Below are 13,164 nucleotides of genomic sequence, written 5' to 3'. Positions count from 1 at the left end.
TTCAGAACTGGAGAGGATCTGCAAGGAGGAATGGCAGAGGATCCCCAAATTCAGATGTGAAAAACTTGTTGCATCTTTCCCAAAAAGACTCATGGCTGTATTAGATCAAAAGGGTGCTTCTACTAAATACTGAGCAAAGGTTCTGAATATTTAGGACCATGTGATATTTCAGTTTTTCTTTTTTAATAAATCAGCAAAAATGTCAACAATTCTGTGTTTTTTGTCAATATGGGGTGCTGTGTGTACATTGATGAGAAAAAAAAAATGAACTTAAATGATTTTAGCAAATGGCTTCAATTTAACAAAGAGTGAAAAATTTAAGGTCATCTGAATACTTTCTGTACCCTCTGTACATTATATATATATATATATATATATATATATATATACAACATACTGAATGGGTCAAACTGGTGAAAGAGGACAAACTAATTACACTCAGACATTACGTTCGGTCATGTCTGAACTTAAAATGGTGATCGTGGAGTCAGTGTTTAACCAGCACTCAGCTTGGTTAAATTAAAGCATCACCTCCCTGTCTATGATCATGACACCTGCTGTGTTTCACAGAGGATTTGATAACTAATGGTCTGAATAGAAGGTGAATATTAACAATAATGATAGCTGAAAAACAGTTGAAAGACATTTAAAAAGACATAATTTTTTGCATTATTATAAGTTCATTGTTTTGAAGCAATGGTGGAGGGTCACCTAAGCTTGATGAGACATGGGTTTCCATACATTTCCTGTATATTTAATTTAAGTGAAAAATCTGAATATAGCAAAAACAATATAAAACCATACTATAAAAAAATCTAAATATAATCTTAAATAAATAAAACTATGATGAGACCTGATTAGAATTTAAAAATATATATAGATTGGTTGCATGTTGATAAAGAGTATGCAATGCTGTTTATTTAACCTGGTATCTATACATTTAACATTTGGCAGATCCATGCTCCACTGTTTGAACTATAGGAGAATTTGGTGTATAAAAAAAATTCACTTAGAATTCCAGAACTGCTAATAAGTTTCACAGACATTTACAAAGAAACAGCAAGAAACAATTAGACATGAAATTTTGAAGTCGAAAACCTAAAATAGTATTTTCTCTTAAAATGAACTCCAATAATCGCTGATTTATTTACTACTTTGAAAAATCACTTTTTCCAGTGTGTATAAACATCAAATGAAAACTGAATTTGACAAGATTGTACACTGGACTAAAAACCCAAAGGCAGAGAGGGGACCATGCCTCCTCATGTCATAAACTCACCACAAGCCACTGACACTAAGAAATTATATATATATATATATATATACGCACACACAGCATCATAAAAGAGTACCCAAATGTCAAAGACACGAGTGTTTTACTCCAGTCTCATTCTCGTCTTTTCTACCTCTCACTCTCCCGTCTTCCTTTCATTCTTTTCCTGAGGTGCATTTCATTGAATTTCAAATAGCAGCTTGTCACTGCACCATATCGAAGTCAAAGGAACAGGTGCGTATGTGCATATGACTCTAAAATTTCAATTGCTTTTTTCATTTTGTTTGTTTTTCACCCCACTGTGATGCTGTGTTTGAATAGCCGCATGCAGCACATTGCTCAGGTTTGTATCCTTTAGAGAGCCCGTGCCTCTGCTCTGCTCTGTATTCCACCGCTGCCGTCCTCTGCTCTCCTCATGCTCCACCGAGAGAGATGGATCATTAAGGGCTGGCCGAGGAAAATCTCATTTATGGGAAGACACGGTTTCTTTGATCTGTGTGTGCACGTGTGAGTGCGCGGAGCTCAGAATTCATGGCTGGATGCATACGTGTTTATCATATTTGTTTGTTTTTTTGTGTGTGTGTTTTTTTTTTAAGTTTCACTTCATTTCCCAGTATTCCTGTAACAAAAAAAAAAAAAGTCATACCTTATGTTAAGGAACAAGTTGGAACAAGTTGTGTGCACAGAAAGACGTGTGCCAGTATCGAGATCTCTTTCGCGCTTGAACAAACAATAACTCACAGAATTAAGCTAAAATGCATTCCGTTTTGTTGAGTATCCTCATAAGAGTTGTAAGGGAATCTACAGGGGGCGAGCTTGAAGAACCCAAGTACAGTTTATTAGTTAACCCAACATGAACAAAACACAAAAGAAACAATGAGTTGCCTTGACTTAGCCTTAGACTTGACTGCATTTCACTCCAAATTTTTAGCTCCACTCTTGAACAGGAAATACGTCACCTCCACTTGAATAATTTTACCTCAGCATTGCTACACTGGCAGACTGACGCTGCAGCTAGCATAGGCATAATCTATGTTTTGATGGCTTGTGTTAAAATAACATAGTGAGGCAAAACCTCACAATAAAAATAACAATTAATAAAATTTGCTACTTATCAGATTGTGTTTTACTAAAGTCTACACCTAGCCCAACCCTAAACCTACCTTTACAATAAGTAATTAAATGACGCAATATTGATTAGTGTTTTATTAACGTCTACACCTACCCCAGCCCTAAACCTACCCTTACAATAATGTAAGTAGCTACAGTAATTAAATGACGCAATATTGATGTGCGTATGCCCAGTGGCCATAGCTGTAACTAGCTCCACAAGTGGAGGTGAAGTATTTCCGCTTGAGTGGAGCTCCACTCGCCAGTTAAAGGTGCCATAGAATTTAAAATTGAATTTACCTTGGCACAGTTGAATAACAAGAGTTCAGTACATGGAAAACGCATACAGTGAGTCTCAAACACCGTTGTTTCCTCCTTCTTATGTAAATCTCATTTGTTTAAAAGACCTCCGAAGAACAGGCAAATCTCAACATAACACCGACTGTTACGTAACAGTGGGGATCATTAATATGTATGACCCCAATATTTGTATATATTCCAGCTCATGTTAAAGGCATTACACAAGGGCAGGACGTCTGGATGTGTACAGCAGAATCATCAGACTAGTTAAGCAAGCAAGAACAATAGCGAAAAATGGCAGATGGAGCAATAATAACTGACATGACCCATGATAACATGATATTTTTAGTGATATTTGTAAATTGTCTTTTTTAAATGCTTCATTAGCATGTTTCTAATTTACTGTTAAATGTGGTTAAAGTTACCATCGTTTATTACTATATTCACGGAGACAAGAGAGCCGTCGCTATTTTCATTTTTAAACACTTGCAGTCTGTATAATGCATAAACACATCTTCATTCTTTATAAATCTCTCCAACAGTGTGTAATGTTAGCTTTAGCCACAAAGCACACCCTCAAATTCATTCAGAATCAAATGTCAACATCCAAATAAATACTATACTCACATGATCCGATGCATGCATGCAGTATGCATGACAAACATCTTGTAAAGATCCATTTGAGGGTTATATTAGCTGTGTGAACTTTGTTTATGCACTGTTTTATAGTCGAGAGCTCGGGGGTAGGGAGCACGAGGATTTAAAGGGGCCACAGCCTGAATCGGTGCATATTTAATGGTGCCCCAAAATAGGCAGTTAAAAAATGAATTAAAAAAAAAAAATCTATGGGTTATTTTGAGCTGAAACTTCACAGAAACATTCAGGGGACACCTTAGACTTATATTACATCTTGTGAAAAAATGTTCTAGGGCACCTTTAAGTCTGCAGCCAGCCCCTATTGGCTAATTTCCCTCCTCTCTTCAGTGTGGGCTCGCTCCCTCTGTCAAAACCGAGGGAATGAGTGTCTGTCAATATAAACTTCCCTTGTTCACTTCACGAAGTGGAACGCACTTAAAGGGTAACAAACACTGTTTCTACCAATCTCATGTTAAAGGTGGGGTATCCATTTTTTCAACGGCACTGTTTGGAAGTTAGTCAGGCTGATACCAACAACAAATGTCTAACCAATCAGCATTAGGGGGCGTATGATGGTCGTGGAAACAGAACGAGCAAGAAGGAGATTTGAAAAAAGAAAAAAAAAAAATGCAGAAAGAGAAATAAGACAGTACAAAAGAGCTCAAAAGAATATCACTGGAATGAAGGTTTATGACTGGGCAAGTGATTTAGGACCACATTCATATTAGAAAACCTTTCCAGCGTTGAAGAGAGCAAAGCGGGAAGGACTGAAAAGATGCAGAGGCTGCTTTGATCCCGCTTTTCATGTGAGTAAAACTGGGTTTGAGTGTCTGGGGCTGCTGTGCTGTTGGTTAACAACAAACTCTTGTTTGTATTTACTCTTGTGTACTGTATGTTCATTTTTTGTGCTTCCTCGTCGTTTGAAAATCAACTGCGCTTTATTTTTCATGAAGCATTTTGTTGCGCGTCAGCTGTGATACACAGACACCCACTCTCGTATTGTATGTATAACAGTGGCTAGATAGTGAGAGCTGTGTAGGTAAACCACTGCAAACTGATGACTGCTAGAGAATGCAGTGTTCAGCATCACTGGTAGTGCATTCACCTCGCATGCCAGCAGCGATCGGGCCGGGGTTCAAGACCGAGCAGGGTGGTTAGGATTGGACTATGAGTTTGAGGCGGAGCAATGAAGAGAAGGGTGGGTTTGTTTGGATTGATTTCAAATATCAAAAATGTCCAACAGCATAGTTAAAAAAATGGATACCCCACCTTTAATCTTGAGTACCTGTAGAGTAGTATTGCATCCTTCATATCTCAGAAAAGTGTTTAGTTTTATCATATTTATAAAAGATATATACATTGTACCCAGTCCTTCCAAAAATGGCAGAGCTCCTGGAGGCGTGTCTGTCGTGGGCAGAGCTAAAGAGTCACGAGCGTGCGCAGCTTTTGTGTAGAGATTGTCTGCAAGCTGTGACATCATTATAAATAAAAGGGGAACAAAAACGTTTGTGTTGTTCACATTTTATGCACTTGCGCGCTGATTGGCAACAAAACACAGACATTTGATGCAGTTTTACTCACCGCCCCCGATCAGCAAATCCAGTGTCGAACTGGGACTTGTTTACCAAGTATTCATCACTGAAATTCCAGGAACAAACAAACATATGTGCACAACTTTGTTGCTGCCCCGGAAAAACAAACTTCATCCACTGTTCGCTGGGTTCTTTGGGAAGCTGAAAAAGGTAATCTTTCCCTCACAACCAAAAATGCACTCCTTTGGTGACAGGAGCTGCGTCTCATTTCAGAGGCTGCGTCCTCCAGAGGTTGCATTTAAAGGCTGTATATGTCATCAAGGATGTTTTTTTAAGAAAAGAAATTAAATAGACTGATATTCATTGTGTGGTGTAAAATACAGTAATTTCTTTCTTACTTTGCAATCTAATGGTTATTTTTCTTAAATGAGACTGAAAAATCTCTCGGCTTCCATAACCCGAACGAATTGCATTGATGGGCTTGCTCTTGCTCTGAGTGATGTGCATGCACATACAGTACAAGGAATTCCACCCTTTATTACGTGATAAAGCGCAATACTCAAAAAAAATTCTACAAAACATGTCCACAACCAGAAGTAGTATATTTGGCACAGAGATACTCTGTCATGTGTCCAACTTGTGTTTTGAAACTTTGGCCATGTTTAATATGAGAATCCAACTCTTTAAAGGTGCTCTAGAACCCTTTTTCACAAGATGTAATTTAAGTCTCCAGTGTCCCCTGAATGTGTCTGAAGTTTTTTATTATTAAATTTTTTAACTGCGTATTTTGGGGCATAATTAAAAATGCGCCTTATAATAAACTCTAGAATACATTGCATAAACAAAGTTCACAGAGCTAATAGAACCCCCAAAATGGATCTTTACAAAGTGTTCGTCATGCAGCATACCAGATCATGCAAGTATGGTATTTTTATGAATGTTTACATTTGATTCTGAATGAGTTTCATAGTAGCCTATGCTGCTGCTAAAGGGGCTAACGCTAACATTGCACACTGTTGGAGAGATTTATAAAGAATGAAGATGCATTTATGAATTATACAGACTGCAAGTGTTTAATAATGAAAATAATGACATGGCTTTGGTCTCCATGAATACAGTAAGAAACAATGGTAACTTTAACCACATTAGCAGTACATTAGCAACATGCTAACTAAACATTTAGAAAGAATTTACAAATATCACTGAAAATATCATGATATAATGGATCATGTTAGTTATTATTGCTCCATCTGCCATTTTTCGCTATTGTCCTTGCTTGCTTACCTGCATAAAGTCTGCTGATTCGGCTCAATCGGCTGTGCAGCTCCAGACGTTCATACTGGCTTGTCTAATGCCTTGAACATGGGCTGGTATATGCAAAATTTGGGGGCGTACATATTAATGATCCCAAATGTTGCATCACAGTCAGTGTTATGTTTTGTCTTTTGCACAAATCAAATTTACATAAGAAGGAAACAATGGTGTTTGAGACTCACTGTATATCATTTTCATGTGCAGAACTCTAATTATTTAACTATGCTGAGGTAAATTCAATTTTCAATTCTAGGGAACCTTTAATAGTGTAAATAAGTCAGAATGCATGAAATAGTATTAGACCCCCCCCTTTAAAAATGACAGCAGGGATTCCCTCGAGGGGAAGCGCTTAGGGAAGTTGGAATGGAATGCAGACTTAGACTTGAGAACATGGCACTCACCAACTGTGGTTACAGGGAACAATGCCAGACAAAGATGCATGGCAAACATGAGGGCTTAAATACACAGACTACTAATGACTTAACACACCTGTGAACATGATTAAACAATGAACCAATGACAGGGCACATGACAAGGGGAGCACATGGCAGGATCACATGACTAGAACGTGACACAAACGCTTGATTTTTTTCCCCCCCAAACAGTTCAGCAGAAATCCCCGCCCTGCAACCAATGTCATTGGCTGAGGTTACAGTGATGGGTAGGTTTAGGGATCAGGGTTGGGTGTAGGCAATCGTTACTGTGATTGACATGGCCAATGAAATGTTTCAAAATGGCTCCAGGGCAGGATTTCCACTGAACTGGGCTGCGTTCAGCCCCGACAAAACGTTGCAAAACGTTTTTTAAACGGAAACGGAGGTGCGTTGAAAACCCCGTTGTGATGACGCAAGAGTTGCAACTATGGCAGCTGAGAAGGACATTCTTTGTGTTCTTTTTGAAGAATTTTCAGAGCCTGATTAAGTCAATATAAATACATGTTTAATATTGCAAAGTACCCTCGATGTTACAGCCACTGCCCTTACCGTTCAGAATAAAAGAGAACATCCCAATCCAGTGAAAGGATTTGTGGAAACTTCTAATTATTGTGATACAACACTTGCCTTGCATTTCAGGATGAAAAGACAAACATTTCAGGTGAAGGATAATCCACTTCTTAAGACTGTGTTGATCTATATTATTTTTATTGTTTGTATTAATTAGGCTTATCATTAATGCTGATCACTGTTGTTGTGCTTTGATATTGTAATATTTACCATTATATAATCAGAGGAATATAGAAACGTTTATTAAAGTGTCACTTCTCAATACAACAGCAAAATATATAAGTATAGTATTTTTATATTACATTAATACTCATTGTGTGAGCTGTCTCTTTAATACCGCGTGGTTTATATACATCTTGCCGCTGATTTGGCGAACATTTCTGACACGCCCACCAAACAAGAGAAAACGCATCTCAAACCCATTGCACACCGATGCACACTGTTTCCAGGAAACATGTCGTTCAACCCGGAAAACGTAGCAAAACGTTGCGCACAGGTTTGAGCTTGAACGTGCCCCTGGTTTAAGAAAAAAAATCACGCGACAAACAAGGGAAACACGTGGCAAACAGAAAACATGACTAAGAGAATTTCAAAATAAAACATGAAACACGAAAGAAAGCCAAAACTAACATCTTAAATTAACTTAAAGAGTTAAAATGAGATGTGCATCAAATAGATCTGTGTCATATTCAGCAGCGGCAAGTCTTAAAGTCACAGTTGCTGTGATGTCTGACATCAATGTTAATCAAAGAACAAATATAACATTTAATATTTAATTTATAATTAAAGACTATTCAATTTCTGTATATTTCTGTTAGACAGGTAGGAAGGCCACAGGTAAATATGACATTTATTATAATGGGTTTCTGTGAAGATTGTTTTAAGTTCACCTAAATTAAAAGTTTTTTTAAAGCCTAATAAATGTTGAACTTAATAGCTTTCAGGTATATTGTAATGTTGAATGTCTATAATTAATGTTTAAAAAAAATAATTTCATAGAGACATCAGTACCTGTATTAGTATCAGTGATACTTGCCTTTAAATATAAATATTTATATTTATTTAAAATATACTGTCTTTAAGTTGTTTTTAAATCAATTTGGAAATTATTACAATATAAAAATCATGATTAACAGAAAAAAAAATGTTTGATTCATTATTTTTTTTATCAACTGACAGCACTAATATTTAAAAGTTAAATGTTAAAATTGATAGCTTTAAATTTTACTGTAATGATGAATGGCTATTAATGGCTAAAACTGAGAGACATCAGTATCAGTACTGGTATTGGTGATACTGGCCTTCATTCATTGTGCTTAGTAAAAAGATGCCATTAAACAAATATTTAAAATCTTTAAAATCTCATCTTTATGTTGTTCCTACATTATTTTGGATATTCAATGTGAAAGTATTGCAATATAAAAATATATTAAATATTTTTAATGTTAGGTGCGATTAATGTTAAGTGTTTCTGCTGACAAAAAAAAGTTGTGGAATGCCTGCATTACATGTCAATACGAAATTACAATTTGTGCTTTTAATGTGTTTGAAAGACAAAAGCCTTACATGCAGTAGTAACACATTGTTACATGACTCACTGAGTGATAATTCAAATAATTGAAATGTGTTGGTCAGGAGTTGATAAGATTTGCAGTGTTGAGAAAATTCTCCTGTGGTCAAATGCTATGTGGCCTCTCCATTTTATATTTATAGTCAACCGACTAGAGGCTGGTCTGTGTGTGCAAATCCAAATCACATAAATCTTTTTAAACCTATAAATGTGGTATGCTTTTTTAGAAAGAAATATGTCAAAGAAAAAAATGGGGATAATCAATAAATTATACTGCTATTGTGTGAATAATATGTCATCATGTAATCAATAAAAAAATCATTAAAAAAAGTAACTGTAACTGTACTTAATTTTAGATTATGTCATTCAGATTACATATAATCAATTACTATTCCCAGCACTGGTTTCATGGAGGGAAAAATTTGGATTTGGAACAACATGAGAGTTAATTATGACATTATCTTCTCGATGGGAACCAAGAGATTAGAAAAAATATCTAATGTAGGGGATTGCGATGTTGAGGATATTTCTGATGACACTGCATGTTGGTGTCTATGTTGTGTTAAGAGTGTGATTTGGTTTGCTTGGGACTTTGAAATTGTCAAACATGACATTTTTTGTATGTGTGTCTATTTCATAATTATTGAGCTTGGGATAATGGCTAAAAATGCTAAAAGCATATTTTAGACAAGAAGAGAGGCAGAAAAACAGTTGCAGAATGAGAGCTGAGCTCTTGGCTCATTTGAACACAAAATGACAGTAAAAACAAAGGCACCATGAGATCCAGTAGTGGCAGAATATTTGGAGAGAACAGCACACTGTAGATAATGAAGGTCGGCAAGTTTATCTCGGTTTTGTTTTGCTTGAAACTTGGTTTGCCATAACTTTATAGAGAATAGGTGGGTTTTATTGCATAGAGAAGAGCGACATTACAGTGTCACAATCCTCATGTGTGGAAGACTGCTGCTCCTCATCCATCTCTCTCTCTCTCCCTCTTTCTTTTTCACCTTTCGTGTCAACACAATTTCCTCTCTCACAATCCTCCTTCAGGCTTTCCTCTCTTCGAGAGAATGGTCAATCTCCCCTCTTCCCTCTTAATGATTATCTCACAGTAATTTTAAGCTTAATAGTTTTCTGTCAGAATAAAGATAATTCATGACTTTTAACCATAACAAGATACAGGTTCTGTCATGATTATTCATAAAACTAGCAATTCTATTTTTCATTTGCATTTCAGATTGGCTCTGAGATTCAGGGATGCATCAAAGGCAATTTTTTTTTTTTTTTTTTTTTTTTTTTACAGCCGATTAGCTATTTATAGTCCATTTTTCCTGTATCTATTTAAATACATACATGGTCCAGGTATGCTGCATATATATTGATTTAGGAACAGCACTTTCCATAGAATTACTCCCTAACCTTTCAAATATGCCACATGGTAATCCTCCTATTTATTGATCCATACATCTGTCTATCCTTTTGGTGGATATTACATATAGATATCCAGGTTATTTATTAAAAACTCAGTACTATATCACAACATGCTCATGCTCAAATTTCAACATTAATGCAAGTAACATTTCAAGTTATTTCGACTGAGAGCACTAAAACGTCTAGCAATAGTAAAGTAAAACAAAACTTTCTAGGCATGCACTAATAATACAATTTTGGTCAAAACCAATAAGCCAATATTTTTTTTCATGCTATGGTTCAATTAAAACAACATTCTATACTATGTGGACTAACTAACTTACTAACTAAATAAATATTTTAAATGCTACAAGTGAATTTAGGAAGTACAACAATATAAATGTACAGTATGAAAAATCGATCATTTTTAGATTTGCTAAATATTACATTTCACACTGATAACTCTTAAATACATAATTATAAAAAAATAACTCTTAAATTATTTTGTGTTTTTAAAGATTACCTTCAAGTGAATGTTAGATAACAGTTGATCTAAATGTAAAATTAGGGCAAATAAATAAGCATGCACAATTAAATCTCCAATATCAACCAATATTGAAAAAAACGTAAATTACCAATATTGTGCCAATATGTGATGTATACTGTCAGCCAATATGTAATATATCCCTAACACTTTCTCTTACACTCATAAACAGCCCACATGCAAACCAATTAAACATGACTTAAACAAGAATTAAACAAACAAAAAATGAGTGGTGCTACCCAGTTTATGCAGCAAAATTGTGTATCCCTCCATACCATTGTTTTTGAAGAATTCAGAACAGCTTAGCATTTAAGGTTAAAAGAGTAGTTTCTTTTAAAAAAAAAAATCTAAAAAAGAAAAATCATGATCTACTCTCACTCACTGAAGCTTTCAAACTTCAAAAATGATGCAAAAGTCTCATTAATGTACAGTATCATAAAAGTAATCCATGCAGAATTTCCATTGTTTGGCAACTGTTACTATTAAAACATTGCCATTTTATTCCCAGAATGTTTGATACCTCCTACGTTAAAAATGCAGTATAATTTTTCATATGAAACCGCCACCACTGGAGAGAACATATCTTCACGGCTGTCAGTGTCGCAAAGACTAGTGCAGTATTCATTATTTAATCTAAATCTAAATCCTGATAAACACAAACAGAATTATGAAACAAAATCTCATATCTGCTTCCTAACCTCTTGACACACATACAAAAAAACTTGACACAAGCACACACTGTTCTCCAACCATGTCAGGCGTGTAATCTCAAACTCCTCCATCTAATTAAAGACCATTAAGCCTGCTGCAGCTTGTGTTTCAGCTGATATACACACACTCACTCACTCACTCAGAACTAATGATAATGTGTGTGTGTGTGTGTGTGTGTGTGTGTGTGTGTGTGTGTGTGTGTGTGTGTGTGTGTGTGTGTGTGTGTGTGTGTGTGTGTGTGTGTGTGTGTGTGTGTGTGTGTGTGTGTGTGTGTGTGTGTGTGAGAGTGAGAAAGAGAGGGAGAGGACATTATAAGGGTTGTTTAAAGGTAGCAGTAGGCTAAGGTCTAAATGGATAAAGGACATTGGGCTTTAAATTCAACCGTGCTTAACACGTGTGATGCCTTCCACCTGCATGAGAGATACCTAACACGTTTGAGAAATGTATAATGTGTGTGTGTGTGTGTGTGTGTGTGTGTGTGTGTGTGTGTGTGTGTGTGTGTGTGTGTGTGTGTGTGTGTGTGTGTGTGTGTGTGTGTGTGTGTGTGTGTGTGTGTGTGTGTGTGTGTGTGTGTGTGTGTGTGTGTGTGTTTGCTAGCTAACGGTATAATTTTGATAGAGTGAATAAACTGGAAGCCTGTCTGTGCTTTTTATATTTGGCCCACTGAAGAAATTCAACATCTCATCTTAAATGTCAGAACATGTTTAAATCATCTTCTGTGGCAGAACAGACGAGGGCGAGAATCTATAGAAATTAAAGAAAGAGAGGACAGATATTAAATTTACCCTAGTCAGAAGCTGAAAGCACATGGCATATAACTGGAAAGGCTTAAGTGATCTGATAAGAAAAATGAGAAAAAGATGGTAAGAGAGGCATGCAACAACATGTCAGTAGTGGGAAGAGTAAAACTATACTTTGATAAAAGTCCATTAATGCAAAGAGAAGAGAAGAGCTGTAATATGGTCAGAAGTATGTAAATGGTTAACAATCCTTGACCTTGCAGTTGGTGAAGATGTGTTAAGGCCAGAACACACCAAGCTGACGCAGACGAACTAGTGGCGACGAAAGCAGACTGAGGGGTTGGCTCACGTCGGCAGCGTCTGTGTCCAAAGTTGCCCTGACACACCAAACTGACGCTAAACAGCCGATGGCCAAGTAGCACATCCGTTCTGCGCCTGCGTGAGATGAAATGCCTTTCCGAACCAGCAGACGGCAGTAGCTGAACAGCCAATCAGAATGATCAGATGGCCCGATGGCCCGACGGACCGACGAGCTCCAACGCCGATTCAACATTTCGAAAAAAAAGCAGGCGAGGACCAACTTCAGCTGACGGTGCGTAACACGCTGAGAAAACTTAGTCGGCCGAATGTTTCAGTGCACTGGCAGGATTTTGCAATTGAAAATGGCCAACTCCCTGATCATTGCTCTGACTGCTGAACTAGGGAATGGATTGAGATGCACCCATTTCTGCACACCATTTTATCATGACTGTGATTTATAGTAAATGCTGAGGCAGCTACCATGTTCACTAAAAACAAACAAATCAGGGTAAATAATTTATTATTGTGAGACCAGAATTGAATTCTGACACTCTGGCCCAAAAAAATTCAAGTGACAGGTTTTATATAATGTTCAAGTCTCAAATAATGTCGCAGCACAGATATTACACCATGACACATTCTGTGGATCTACTTAGAAACCTGCCAAATTTGAGGAAGCTGCAAGCAAAATCCCACAGTAATTCTCTTTTTGTTGGCTTT

This window comes from Chanodichthys erythropterus, chromosome 13 (genome assembly GCF_024489055.1).
Source record: "Chanodichthys erythropterus isolate Z2021 chromosome 13, ASM2448905v1, whole genome shotgun sequence".
Lineage (NCBI taxonomy): Eukaryota > Metazoa > Chordata > Actinopteri > Cypriniformes > Xenocyprididae > Chanodichthys > Chanodichthys erythropterus.
The sequence above is the reverse complement of the archived record's forward strand: the minus strand, read 5'-3'. Positions refer to the sequence as shown.